At 35.4% G+C, this 16082-nt stretch overlaps 1 long non-coding RNA gene across 1 annotated transcript; it reads right to left on the bottom strand.

Moving 5' to 3' along the window:
• Positions 1–7451: 7451 nt before the first annotated feature.
• LOC119082351 lies at positions 7452–15610 on the bottom strand. The gene is made up of 3 exons (XR_005088627.1): positions 15586–15610; positions 14957–14958; positions 7452–7469 (listed from the first exon to the last, which is right to left on the bottom strand). It is a non-coding gene; the product is annotated as an uncharacterized LOC119082351 (long non-coding RNA).
• Positions 15611–16082: the final 472 nt, after the last annotated feature.

Here is a 16082-nt window from a genome sequence, read left to right as displayed (position 1 = left end):
TCCGTTAATCTTTTCGAATTGTTGAAAGCTGTCACAATCTTGCTTTGTTGTATTTTCTTGCGATGAAATTGTGAGGAAATGCTTTTGTTGTTCGATCTGAAGAGGTTCTCCGTGTCCAGCACCAATTGCTTCAATCTTTTTTCAACATTTTCCACAGAGTTTTGATCATTGGGGTCATCCGAATTGTCAGTGCGTGCGCTGTTTATTTCCATCATCTCATTGAATTGCTTGCGGGTATTTTGATTGTGCATTTGTTGTTGTGTCGGTAGCGTCAATCGCTTCAATGGCATAGCTGTTTCGGATGATTCTGCTGTAGACTTATCGTAGTGTGAACCATCCCCAAATTTTGACTTGAAGTTGGCGTAAACTGTTTGGAAACTGGATTGGAATGAGCGTCGGCTGCAGCGTTTTTGTGGTGGATGATGAACTTGGCTGGTTCCAATCACGTCCTTGCTGATTCCAATCTCGTCCTTGGTGTAACGCGTCCACCATGTTGTTTAGCGAACCATCCGGAACTTTAGATCTCATTCAGTCGTGGACGGATTGAGATGAAGATGCTGGCGATGGTCCTGGTCTTGGAATGAGCGTCGGCTGCAGCGTTTTTGTGGTGGATGATGAAGTCTCTGGCTGTTTCGGTTGCTGGCTATAAGCGGCCATCAAATCGTAGTTCCGTGAACCAACACTCTTCGACCGAGGTTTCGGACTTACTTTTGTACCGTCAGTCCTGTCACTGCACGATTGAGACCGATTCGAAACTGCTTCACGCACATGTTCATCTTCCGAACTGTCTGGTACGGTTGATTGTATAAATCCATCGACTGATTCCACTTTCGGCTGTTTGCTTCCATCTCTTGCTCTCGTATTTAGAGGCTTGGCAAAGGGAACAAATCAATTTCAACCAATCCACAGTGACAACTTTCAGTTAAATTTATTGACCAAAATGACCAAAATCCAACACTTTTCGTTGTTCAATAAACGAGTCAGTCGAAAACTTTCTTCCGCACGTCAATCCTGTTTCAGTCGTAACGAAATGGAACTGAAACCGTTCAATATGTTGTTTTGGTCCTGTCGATTTCGTTGGTCGCGCCGAATTGCAGTTATTCGTCTTTGTGCTCGGAATCCGGTGCGCTGCCGATTTGATTCGGCTCGATTAGACTCATATCCGCGCCGCAATGCCGACGTCCTAATTGAATCACGGTGTTTGTGCCCGCATTGCAACTCAATCCGGTCCATAATGCGATCGATTTTGGATTGCTGATTCTGGAAAATGCGACGGTAATATGTAGAGCCATGCTGCATTTCGTCCGCCATCGTTTTCCGTATCTCATTCATCTGTTTGATTATTTCGTAGAAATTGCACTTGTTCGTCGCAATTTCATTAGTAGTAGCGGTCGCTGGCGGCGGTGCAGCAGCATATGTTGCAGCAGCATATGGTTGTGATGGTGGCGGCGGCAGCGGTAAATAATGTGGTGCTGGTGGCGTTGCTGGTGAAATATCATACGGCGCGCCGCGGTGCTTGTTGAATTGGATATTGATATGGTGGATATGGTGCATATGGATACGAATACATTGCGCAATGGCAAATTGTCCAGCCAAATTGTCAATGACAATCGTACCAGCAAAAATGATGTGATGAATAACCACGTTGTTGCACTTTGCGAATTGTCAACCAAATTGTCAATGACGATCCATTGTGCACAGGTCCAACAAATTGGCGGCTCGAATGAAATTGAGGCGATTGATGAATTGCTGGTGATGAAAGAACAGCGCACAAACACCATCGTCCAACGTATTTCCGGCAATTGCCAGTCGAGCGTTTTCAGCAGATTTCTTTCGGTACGAATGATATCGATTAATGTGCATTGTCGATGATGGCCTCGTTGATCAGCAGCAGCAGCAGCAGCAAAATCTTGAACGCTAGGCGGATGGACTTCTTCCACTTTGGCCGCAACAGACAGGCAAGTGATGGCAATCAAATTGTAATTGGTGGGTAAATGTGCCGATGTGAAGGCATCCAAATGTTGTTGCTGCTTCGACAGAAAGCGATCCAAATAATTTGCGGCCAAATGGTAGGTTTGGCGGACTAGTTCGTAGCGATCGGAAATGTTCATTAGCCAATCGAGCAAGCGTGAACGGTGGCGGCGGAGGTGCTGCGATTGCAATGGGTCAATCGAAGCTACCATCATTTGGTCGTTGTCACACATCACTCGCCAAATGGACGTTAATTCTTCGCTGTACGCGAACGCCGGTGGCACATGTCTGGTTTCATCATCAGCAAATTTCATTCGTTTTTCCGGTGGCGGTGCGGGCGACGTTTGATCGACCGATTTTCGTTTTCTTGACGGTTCCATTGGACCGGAGCGAGTAGCAACAACAAAAACAGTAGCAAGCAGCAGCAGCAACAACAACAAAAACAATAGCAGCAACAATACGCACGCAAGATTTGAATTTGAAATTTGGAAATGGTTCGTTGTTTGGCTTAGCACAAACGCGCACAACACACGGTTGTATGAGAATAATACACACGTTACGGATGACTGACTAGTTGTAAAAATGTAGCAACAATACGCACGCACGCACGATTTTAGTATTCGAATTTAGTAGAATGTTTCGATGTTGATTTACATTAAATTAGCACAAACGCGCACAACACACGGTTGTATGAGAAAAAAACACGTTACGAATGACTAGTTGTGAAAATGTGTTTTTGTTATTTTTTGTTGTTGTTGTTGTGGTGGTGGTGGTGGGGATGCGGGTTGACAAATATAGATATGGTCAATGAAAGTAGATAAGTAGGTATGGCCAGTCCATACAAGTCGGAGCACATACGAATTTGCATGGCGCCACCTCAAACGAACTCATTTCTAGTGGAAATTTGCACTAGAAATGAGTTCGTTTGAGGTGGCGCCATGCAAATCCGTATGTGCTCCGGCTAGAACAAATTTGAACGTTTGGCCATACCTATCTATTTACTTTCATTGATATGGTAGCATGGATATGGATTGCGTGTGGGAATATTTGAACAGCGGCAAAATGGCAGTAGTCAGTTAAAAGCCAGGAAAATATTAAATTTTTGGGAGAGATGTTGGTGTGTCATTTGTCTGTGTGTAAAATTTGTGCACAAATTTCCAAGCATTTCAATTGTGATGGTGTTATAAGTACGACATTAGTTCGTTGCTAAAATAGACAAAAGAAAACAGTATACCAACTTAACAAAAAAAATGCAAACAGTTGAAATGCCATTGGATTGTCAGAGATTCTAATTCTAATTCGTCGTGTGGTTTTGTTTTTGTTTTCGGTTATTTGAGAAATTTATTCGGTCGTCTTATAAGAATTAGGTTAAAATCAGTGTTGTGTGCGCATCAAATTTCAACCAAATTTTGTTGTTTTAATACAATATATACTTTAAATTATCCGCAATAAAACAATAAAATTAAATTGTGTGAACGTAACGAAAGCAATTCAACAAAGGGCTGACGATTCCATAATATTGAAGGCATGTATAGAACAACTGGTGGTTTTGCCGGGCCCGGCGAACGTTTGTGCAACGAAATCAGGAAGGTGAGGGAGTTTTTTTGGGCAATTTTTTGAGCCGCAATTTAAAGTGAAAGTGGTTTTGTACAGTTGTTGTTGTTGTTGTTTGTGTTGTTGTTGTTGCAGCGTCAGGACGTTGACGAACGGTTACGACGATTGCAGAAGGAAAAATAATCCGTGGACCAGCATGTGAAGCTACTCACCGAACAAGTGGCACGTCAAAGCGCTAAAATTGCACATTTGGAAGGCATCGTTGTGGACAAGAGTGAACAATTGAGTCGATGTGAGGATAAATTGCAACGAGTAAGTGGGAGGAGGTTTTTTTGTTTGTTTATTTGTTGAAACCCAAAATTTGTCAATGTTTAGGAGATGATGTTGCGTTGAGCGCTGGAAACGGAACAATTGCAGTCGATGGTGGCTATGAGCGAAGTGAAATTGATGAAAGCGGCACTGGAACACGAAAATTCGGAGTTGCGAGCGAAGAACGATTTGGGCCGGCGATCAGATGGGCCAATTGGTGTTGACAAAACATCGGACAATTTGACGGTAACTGACGACAGTTTCAACTGTTTAGAGAATGCGGCGAAATCAATGCCATTGAAACGGAAGGTATTTGATGTGATATGCATGTGAGACAGACAGATGGTGGTGATGATGATGATGATGATGAATATAGAGATCTTTGTTCGTGTTTCTGCTTTTACCGATTGGATTGAAAGCATTGTTTGGCGTGATGAAATACATCTAAAGGTTGCCACTGACAATGCTAAACCGCATATACCAGACTACATGATACACTCTAACAAAACTACGCAAATATCTGACAGCGAAGCAAACGTTACCACTAAACTTGAGATATCAGATAGGGGAAAGAACTTTACGGACATACCGGAAATACGTTATCTATCTTATCTATCCGAGGACGATGTTGAATCCAACAAAATTGATCCAGAAAAAGTTGATAATGGAAAGAACACTGACACAACTCAACCTAATTTGTTTGTAGGTGACATTAAATCCAATGCATCTGAGTTAAGCGAACTGATGGAAACACTTGACATGAAACATATTGCAACCAATCAGGAAGTATCTGGTGACGACATCGATTCTAACGCAACAATATAATCTTCGTTAATGTTGACGAAAATAAATTTACAATAATTGGACCGGCAATACCCGATAGCGCAACAAATTTCAATACAACAACAACTGATACAGCAACGAAGTCCAACACTACCGAACAGTACCCAGCTGATAACAAGCTTAAGTCTGAAGAGACAGGGCATTCCTTAACACTCACAGTAGCTCTAATATAGTTTGTTTTATGTGCTTCGTGTGTGTATTTAATGAAAAAGAAATTGAAAAAATGCAGAGAAGTCCAAAACCCTTTTAGCTGTGTTTGTGACCACTAATTAAATCTAATTAAATTAGTTGAAATTAAGTTAAAAATTACTTTTAATAAAAAATCATAAATTAAAAAATTATGCAACTTTCCGATCAATTTCCCAACTAGCATGTATAATGTTTTACTCGCGAAATGACCCCGGCAAATGTGTTTTAACGTTAGTGTCCGTGAAGGAAAACGAGTTTCCGGGGGGTATAGCGAGTAAAATCTATTACTTCATTAAATTCTTACCTTGAAATTGCCACCACTATCGTTAACAGATAAAAAAGCGAAAGGTTTGGGTCATGCTATGCGTTTATATCTTCTCTCAATTGTGTTTGAATATGCGACCATTAGGATTAACACATTGAAATTAATTGCGGCTTGCCAACTTTCGGCACCCTGGACTTTACTTAAATAGTCGTGGAATGCCTCCAAATAAATTTCTAAGAATCCAAAACTGAATTCTAGATTTTTAGATATTTATTTGGAGGCATTCCACGACTATTTAGGTAAGGTCCAGGGTGCCGAAAGTTGGCAAGCCGCAATTAATTTCAATGTGTTAACGGGAGTTTAGAAGAGATAAAACTGTGATGTACTATTGTAACAACTAGTGCATTGGTGCATAGCTTATGACATAATCTAAGATCAATTACAGATCAGTATATTTAGTCCAAAGTCCAAGACTAGGATCACTCCTCGTATGAGAACCTAGTTTTGGACAAATTATTTTCTGAATTACATTAATTAGAAATATTTGACATGTTTTCTAATTTAATAGTTATTACGCTCTCAACAAGAATGAAATACTAAAAATCTTGATTTTAATTTGTTAACCTGCCACAAACGGCAAGCATATTAACAATTTTACTATTCAAACTATTATTTCATTTGATAGAAGATTTTCAGAAAATGGATTTCAGAAATCTTTTACTTCATTTGTTTTGAACATGGTTTTTGCTATATAATTATAATTATATAATTTTTGCTGTCGTTTTCGATAACAGATGACAGGGACAGCCGTCTGTAACAGGTTAATATGTTTTGTATAAAATCATTTACAAGCCACAACAACTCCCTTCCGAAACAGAAAAGTGTCGAATTTCACTTTTCTCTCCATGTACCAAAAAATTTCCATTAATTTCGTTTTAATTCCCAAGTAAGTTCAAGGAATGTGTGAGACGAACTGAGCTCATGGTAGTCTTGGTAATCACATTCGTATTCTAATTAAAAACATAAATGATTTCGTGGAACTTTAGTCTCGATGAAATTATCTGAATTTCAATTACCAATGAAATTTTAAAGGATTTTTACGCCATATCGTTTACAATCAACCTGCGTAGGGGGTGTTAGGGACTCTCGCGCCGCGTCATTCACAATAACTCACAAAGTGACATCTTCCTTATACAAAATGTGTCAAAATGTGAATTATTGTGAATGACGCGGCGCGAGATTCCTAGCAACCGCGTAGGGATATCATTTAAAAGCACAACAATAGAAAATATGAATACGCCATTCATCAACTATAAATATTATATAAAACGGACACTGCTATGGTAATTGGAATGACTGAGTGTGACTTGAGTATGCATCACGATAAATTTGTTGTCCTATTTATTATGTCGAAATACTCAAGTAATTTATGGTTTAACGTTTGGATATATATAATTATTGGCTCTCGTTTTTTTTTTCGGCTGTGTACGAATTAATTTAAAAAGTAGTGCGGAACTATCTTGGTACATACAGAGCTTAGAAGCAGCAATGGTGGAACAGTTGAACATTCAATAAAAGTACATCATTCTCTTAGACCTATACATCAATTCATTTAAATACATTTACAGTCTGCTGTATATTTCTCTTACAGAAGAGGTAAGAAAAAAAAACTTTTGTTTTTACCTACGTGCTCGATCGCATACCTATATACCTATATATTCACTGTGTGTATACATAAATTTGTATTCAGCTAAGCAATAGTAAATTCACTGACCCAAATTTCAATATATTGAGTTGGTTGTTCTCACTTTTACTATCTACAATGGGAGCGCTACAAAAAAGTTTTTATTCACTTTTTTCCAACGATTTTGGAGTGGAAATAAAACATTCGTCGTATTTTAATGTGAAAAATTCAACTTGTTAAATCTGGTAGATCAGCGTCAACGGTTGCAAACGAAAAATTGTTCATTTTAAAGGTTCCCATGTTAAACAAACCATACCATTTTGCAGAAAAGAGTTGAATGGTGGGTATAAACATTGCATAACATGAAGAATTTCTTGTTTTTGCGGTATAATATACATTTGTGCATTTTGGATTTGTATTATAGCGAGAGATTAAAGATTTTTGTTATTCACACATTGGCGTTATTTAAACATCTTTTTCTGTACATTTTTGAATAAAAATGAAAAATGTTAATCATTGTTGTGTGTTATAGTTATACGGATAATATGAGCTTCGTTTGACTATGTTTGAATATGAGTGTATAACTCTTACGGGTATTTGTTTCGGAGGTGCGGAATATGTACCTTTTTTGTGGGTAAAAATCTTACAAAATTGCTGCCACGAAATCAGGAAATATAACAGCATCTGTAGATTATCAAGGATTTCTGAGCCGCTGTGACCGGTGCAATGGAAATTTAATATATGCAGATGGAATTACAGAAAAACAATAAAACGAAGAGGGGAGGACAGCCTAAAAATAGAGCATGCTACTGACACATATGGTATGAATGAAGAATAAAATCAGTTGTTATCGGCAGTTTGCCTGTCAACAGCAAGCATAAATCTTTTACTTCATTTCCTTGAACAATTTTCTGAACTTCACTTTTTGTTATAAAAATAAAACACTAACAAGAGCTCACAGATGATTAACCGATGTAGTTCTATATTCTTCTTTAGTTGAGCATTTTTGTTAGACTAGAAGGCGGCTGGCTGCAAGGTTTGAATGGTTCAATGGTTTTTTTTCATATAAAATTTTAGGCAACTATAAAGCGACTTAACTGCCTTCCTGATCAACTCAGAGGTGTGATAATCTGTTGTTTCAGAATCTAGGATCAAATAATTAATCGATGGAACAGTTTAAGCCTGATAGCATTTTGTTGCATATGCAAGTCAAGTCATCGTTGGAGCATAAGGTCTATATTATCAAATAATTAATCGATAGAACACTTAAAGGCTGATAGCATTTTGTTACATATGCTATACAAGGATGGTATAAGGTCAGAAGTTTAACTTTGTTACAGTTTGTATTATATTCAAAGAAGTGCAATAGAAGCAATAGAAGTGGAAGAAGCTACTAAAAAAATTGAAGTAATCGTCTTAAGTCTAGTTTCTGTATTGTCTTTTTTTTATGGTTTTTAAGTTTGAAGCAAATTTTCGTTCAATTATTTCAAGGAACAAAATCAAGTACACACTTTTCGTTAAGAAATCATTCTCAAAATTCTTACTTCCCGATTTTCCGATGAGGCTTCCGATTATCTGCTGGTGTCACCGGCTCCCAATAATTTCACACAAATGGACATGTCCATTGGGATGCCAGCTGAGCGTCGACACGGTCATTTGGCATGGATGGTGCATGAAAAGTAATTGATATTTGCACTTAAAAGCAATCTCACTGCTCTCAGCTATAGTACAGGAGACAAAGGCGACAACTTCTAAGAACAAAAATCAAATAATTTTCATCGGAAATATTTAATTCTAAATTTTGCTTTTTGTCACTTATATCAGGGTCCTTTTAGGTTTTCCGACATTGAACAAGATATGAAATGAAATTTATCGGTAAAACTAAATATTTCTCGAGAAGAGCATACTGTACTCAGTACAGCATACCGGTAATTTTCCCATACTTCTTAGAAAATCATTTGAAAATTGCAGTAAAAAGTTTCACATCACATTTAAGATCATGAAAACTGAATAATAAGAATTTTTCTTTTTTTTTTTTTTGAGAAATTCAATCAAACGTAAAGAACAGTTTTAATGCAGGCATACATTGTGAGTCTAAAGATTAAAATCAGAGTGACTCTTCAGCACTCTTCGTATACCGGGATTTATGACCATAAAAATTTTACTTCACATAATAATGGATGCCCTTGCTGACAAAAACGTTGAAAATGAAAAATCACAAGTTAATGTTTTTTCGTGTGTGTTTAAATTCGGTGGAAAAAGACAATGGCTTTTATTTGATTATATTTTAAATGTGAACAGTTTGATGGGTTATAGGTTAAAAGAAATGTTTCTTTTTTATTATATTTAAACCAGTAAAATATCAACGAGATGTGGTCGTAAGATTTGAACAAAATAAAATATATAATTCATACCGTTAAGTGCATTGTACCTCAAATGTTTTTATTATTTTTAATTCTCGTTTGTTCATTTAAAACAAAAAAATTGTCCAAAATAATGAAAACTAAAAAAAATTAAACTTGTTCCCCGCATGTATACCTGAGATGCTTGAGAAGAACTTAAAAATTTTAATGAATTTTATTTAAGATCGTAAAAAAACACAAACATAAATTCGTAGAATTTTTTGCTCAAAATATATATCAAGAAAATGTTGGACATGGACATGACTACGGTATCTTTACACACATTTCCGAATAATAAGTCACATTAATAGTCATGTGTTGCGTTTATTGTCCTAGTTACTCTTAGAGATGTTGAATAATGGGAAATAGGAAGCTTTTTATTTGAGTTTGCCTATGTCTACCAAATATACCAAACACAGAAAATTGTCCGTCCGTACAGAGTATAAATTGGGTATCTTTAAAATTGGTAAATAAAGTAAAGAAATCTTATAAAAATCGGTTGAATGGAAAAATTTAAACCGAGATTTCATAATCGTCTCTTCTTTTGAGAGGCATTATCGCGGAATCTAATAGCAAATTCAGAATTTCAGAGTCATTTGAATTCTATTACCATTTTGGCATAATTTTCTGAAGTACATCCGATTAGAGAAGTGGTTAATTATGGATGGTAAGAATAAGAAACGAACGTTATTACTTTTTGGTTGAGCGTTAAAAATAGTTCCATACAACAATATCTTGCAATTTTGATACCAATTTGATGAATATGAATATAACGGTAGAGCGAATTAAAATATTTTAAAAACGAAATATTCCAGTGGTCGTGTTCTACAAAAAATAATGGTCGAATATAACTTCCCGTTAATTATTAGTTCGAATTTTTGGATAGATTTTAGGGGGCAATCCGCTATCTCCACGACGCTTTCAATGAATTTCGAAAATCTCAAATTTGCATTTGTTCTTATACATAAAAAAAGTATAATGGCGGGCTGCAGCTGGTGTTGGAAACATTGCTAAGAATCGGATCGGAAATGGAGTAATCTTCAAACCTCACTCACAGGTCAAATCAAATTCAATCTTGTACCACGTTTAGGTACAGAAACAACGCCGTTTCAGTACTCTATTTGCTTGAAGTGCGTTGACAGAAAGCATCATAATGTTAGCGATTATGAACTCGGCCTAAATTTTTTCTTATTAGACAATCGTACGTTACAACAAATAAAATGTTTTTTTTTTTTAAATCAATTCGTCGAAAATTCTTAGATTTTACTTCTCACTCCAACAAGAGTGAAATTCGAGGCAAGAGAAAACTGAGGGCCGTAGTAGTGTTAAGTTTTAATGAAAGTTGTTCAGACTGATATTCTGATCCAAAATAATAATCTACATCTCGAAATTGCACCGTCCCATCCCAAACATAGAAGAGTTGACAGATTGTTTTTTCATCTGCCAACTTTCCTGCCGAAATGTCTTCTTTGTACAAAGAAAATTCTTTTTGGGGACATTTCACAAGAATAACCCAAACAGCAATTTGTTTTTTATATTTTTTTCCGGAAATTACCAAGTTTTTTTACATATTTCACAAAATGGTTCTAAATACTCTATTTAGAAATGAAGTCCTTTTGAAACCATTTTGAATCGATTGAAAGTAAAATGAAAGCAAAATAAAATGATTGAGTCTGGTTTTTGACTACAATTTTGACAATTAAATTTCAATTTTATTTTTTCCATTGTCAAACAGCAGACTCGATAATTTTAAAGGCAGGGTAAATTGAAATGATCGTTTATTAAGATTTTTAGCATATTGTGATTTGAAAACGTGTATAGATCTAAATAACAAGCTTTCGGTCGATTTGCATAACATTCACAATGTTTTTTCGGTGTATTGAGCTTACGCGCGCACGTTTATACTTCAAACTCGAGCTTATGCGTATGCATTGGAACTGTTTACAGATAAAAAACCTAACAAATGCACCATAAACAGTTCTGATGGGCGGTATGTAAGACTATACTGGCTTTCAAATCTGTATACACTCAGAATCGATCATTTCATTTTGCTTCCACTTTATTTTGCTTTCATTTTAATTTCCTGAAAGTTGAAATTTCTCATAGGCGAACACAAATTTTTATCATGAATTCCTTAAAAAAGGCACTGCGTGGAACATATACTTTTTAATTTCGTTGACAAAGGATTTTAAAAAAGACAATCGTCTGAGGATTTTCAAAGATTTTACTATTGTTTTCCAAGGTATTTTACTGATTCTGGATGGATTTTCAATTGATTTTTTTTTCTCAATTTTTAAATATTTTCTCTTTTGATTTGATTTTCCTTAGCCTTGAAAAGTGATTCACAATGATTTTGCGGATTTTCTAATGACTGTTAAAGGATTTTCTATCAATAGAAATGCCCTTTGTGATCGATCTAATCAAAAAAATTACAGAATAAACACTTTCTCCACTAAATTATCAATTCTTAGAAAGAGAAGCCAAAGTCTTTCTCTGAATTATTAAGTCATCAATCAATATTCTTCGTAAACTGAAATATTTATTACAGTTCGTCATAAACTGGGAACATCGATGACTTTAATAGTATTTTACATGACCAGGGATAATAAGATGAAAAGTAGAGTTTTCGTGTGAATTTTGTTGATTCGAGGCGAAGCCGAGGTCAATAAACACACGAAAACGAGACTTTTCATTTTTATCCCGAGTTATGTAATGGATTTTACATGATGAGGGCGTCGAAAGTAGTGTTTGAAACATGAAAAGTACGGTTTTCGACGCATGTAGCATGTAATAGTATTTTTCATGTGTCGGGGCCGAAAATGAGGGAGTTTCGATATTTTTCTCAGGTTTTCGACCCCTTACATGAAAATTTTTTTGAGTATCTGTTTTGGACGATTGATTTTAGGCACTTTCGCATGTAGCCCTCACTTCGTTCGGGCTACAACAAGCGAAATTGCCTAAAAACAATCGTCCAAAACAGATACACAAATAACTATTACATGACTAGGGATAATAAGATGAAAAGTAGAGTTTTCGTGTGAATTTTGTTGATTCGAGGCGAAGCCGAGGTCAATAAACACACGAAAACGAGACTTTTCATTTTTATCCCGAGTTATGTAATGGATTTTACATGCTGAGGGCGTTGAAAGAAGTACTTAAAACATGAAAAGTACGGTTTTCGACGCATGTAGCATGTAAAATCCATTACATAACACGGCATAAAAATAAAAAGGGTCGTTTTCGGGTGTAAATTCTTAAATTCACACGAAAACTCTTCTCTTCATTTTTTTATTCCTTGTTATGTACATAACCAAATAAATCTTAAATTGTGCTTTCTTTGGATTAAATAAATCAAAAAATGGTGAAACATCAGGGATGTTTTCTCGGTGTCTATATTTAGAGGTAATACAATTTAAAAATACGACAATGTCGCCTGATGACGAATCACTTTTTCCAAAGAAATAGCATTGAGAAAGAGAATCCATCCCAAAATTTCCATTGAATCACATTTTCGAGGAAGAAGCAGAAAAACCCAATATACTATAAACCATAAACCGTAGCATTCAACTTTTTTTTTTCTCTCCATATCCATGCATTTTCATCGAATTCATTTCGTTTCATTTTCATGCATAGATTCTAATACCTTTTCATTTTTCTGTTGATTTATTTCCATAGTCTAATGTAATCATTTTACCTAACAAAAACCGATTATATAAACAGATTTTTTTTTGTATTTTTTTTAACTGAAACTGAATTAACCAAAAAGCCTACTTATGTAGCTGAATAATAATGCTTCGTTTTCACTTTCTATACCGACAATGTGACCTACATTTCATTTTATTTACAATTTATACAGATAGCGAACCAACTCTCTCATTGCAAGTTTTCGTGTGTGTTTGTGATATTTGTGATTTTGTTGATTTTGGTCGTCGCTGCAAGTTTACCATATTTTTTTTACCAATAAACAAGAGATAACTATATAACATCACGAAGTGTTATACCACGAGACCATCTGTAGAATTGTGAAAATTGTTAGTGACAATAAGTTTTATTGTATTTTTTGTTTTGTTTTTAGGTCTTTTATGTAATCCTCGTTTCTAATATTCCATGCTGTATGCATCCATCGGTGTATGTATTATATTTATGGATGAAGAATGGCGTTCATTTATTTAGATCCATTCTTAAAAGGAGCGGTTGCATAAGGATTGTGTGATCATTTTCGCAAAATTAAACATTTCCAATTAGGAGAGGAAAACGTTTAACGAAATGGACGAGTAATGTTTCATTTACACTTACCACAAAAGTACTCAGTGTGAGAGACAAAATTGAATTTTTTCATTGCGCTGAACCAAGCACTAGAACAGATTTTTTTTACGGATATTTAGCCTCTCTAATATGATCTTCCACAAAATAAACAACATTTTTTACATGCTAAATGCGTCGAAAACCGTACTTTTCATGTTTTATGCACTACTTTCGACGCCCTCAGCATGTAAAATACTATTACGTAACTCGGGATAAAAATGAAAAATCTCATTTTCGTGTGGTTATTGACCTCGGCTTCGCCTTGGATCAACAAAATTCACACGAAAACTCTACTTTTAATCTTTTTATTCCTAGTCATGTAATAGTATTTTACATTACTAGGGATAAAAAGATGAAAAAGAAGAGTTTTCGTGTGAATTTTGTTGATCCGAGGCGAAGCCGAGGTCAATAACCACACGAAAACGAGACTAAATTCCAAAATAGTGGTACGCGATTTGAAAAATACAAAACTGACAACTATCAAAATTTTCAACGCCTACATGTGTTAGTGAAAAGCTCTACGTAAAATTGTACGAAATGTGAATCTTATACAAACTGATGACCACATTTTATCGTACGAAATACCTCTCTAGGTATAATTACTCTAAGATCATGTCGCATCTGTTATACTTATACAACGACAATAAAATTAAGCGAGAACCTCTGCCTAATTAAATTTATATATAGCAAAATGCATGCTAAAACTAGTGAAGTAAGAGATCAGTCTGTTGTAAATGCTTAGCTCAACGGAAGTACCAGACTGTATCAATGTGGATCTGATAAAATATGATAGCTATCTTTATTTTCAACAATAGTAGATTACGTCCTTGTTTGGAACTCTTTATTTAGCTGAATGACATGGTTGCAATGGCTGTTTTAAACAAAATTCGAAACAATTTCGTACGTTAATTTCATCAGTAAATTCAAATGCAGACTAAAAGCTGATTAAAGGAAAAATTTAACTTTCATATTTGCGATGTAATTTACCTTATTTTCTCCACTCAAAATGCCATGAGAAAATGATGTCCTTTTGACACTTTATCTGATGACAGTTCGGGTGAGATGGGTTGTCTTCATATGAAAAACGTTGTGTTTACCTCAGGACGAAAGTCGGAAATTCCAACTGGAGTAATTCGCGGCTATCACTCCGCTCTGGCCGAAAAACTCCGTTCTTTTTTGAATTTCCAAATTTCTTTCCTAGGTAGACTATTCCTTTGTTTCACGTGGTAAAAAACCATAAAATATCAACTTTCTTAATTTGTACCATCATACTTTACATAACATCTGAATTATAGAACATTTTGTCACAAGAGAAACAGGAAGGCATTCTTTGACTCTTAAAATCGCTTCCAGTTATTTTTTAATTTCTGCTTTTACTGCTTCTACTGATGTAATATTTTCACAAATACTAACCTTAGCCGGCAATGATGTAACAACTCATTTACTGGAGGTGCAGTAAGTAAATACATTAATTTACTTAACGTTCCATATGCTTTACTTTCAGAACACGATGTACAAAATAAAGTTAGTGTTAAAGGTTCATTGAGTTTAAATTTTGAGCTACATTCACAAATATCGGTGAACAATAGCCGATCACTACCTATACCAAAACCTGTGAAACACTCAGAAACAGACAGATGTTAATCTAACTGTGGGTAACAATTTGGCAGAAAATGCTCCACCACTTCGGTTTCGTAGGCTGTAGATATTTAGAGAGAAAAATGTCTTTACGAATCTTTAGTCTCAAGCTTCTTTTTGAATTGCAGCTTTAGACTTACCACTTTTTAAAAAGGTTATCTCTAAATGTATATCTTTTGCACTTCAGTGGTTTGCATGTATTTTTTTCTTAATTTGAAATGTTTTCTTTAAATGTATTCACATCAGCATAAAAAGTCTGTTTTTTTCAACAAATTTCCCATCTGAAACGGAACTGTCGTACAGACTTGAATTGAAATATATTTAAATGACAAATGTTTCTCGTTTCATCTAATGTTCCAATGGGAATTTTAACATATCAGTATCGATAAACTGTGTGCTCTGCTTGAAATTAAAATACTTAATACTAAAATTGTTAACAACATTAATGTGTCACAGACAAACGTATACGGTAAGCATATCATTAGGGGAACCATCGAATCTACTACTTGATTTGATCTAAGTTATTTCAATATATTGAAACAAAATCTTTCTCTTCATTTGTTTTTACATACATTTTACTATATATCGGACGTCATGCAGAGTGTATGGTTGATTATTGTCTTCATTGTCGATAGCAGATGAAATATTGTGATTCGCAATGTAACTGGTGTCATTAATTTTGATTATCTACTTTGGACATCGAGAAGTTGAAAAAAAAGGTATCTAGAAAGTTTCGTTTTCATATTACAGTCGGCGACTTTGAAATAATTGACGATGTTATTGCTACCATGCGTGTAACTTTTTCATATAGTCAGCACTTTTGTTTGTATGAGCGGATCAGCTGAAAAATGCGTTACTTGGTTCAAGTCGCCGACTGTACGTTACATTTTTTACAGTTTTCTGGATTGCTTCAGAAATGAAT

Source organism: Bradysia coprophila, unplaced genomic scaffold (genome assembly GCF_014529535.1).
Source record: "Bradysia coprophila strain Holo2 unplaced genomic scaffold, BU_Bcop_v1 contig_415, whole genome shotgun sequence".
Lineage (NCBI taxonomy): Eukaryota > Metazoa > Arthropoda > Insecta > Diptera > Sciaridae > Bradysia > Bradysia coprophila.
Note: the sequence above shows the minus strand (reverse complement) of the source record. Positions and strands in the feature narration are given on the sequence as shown.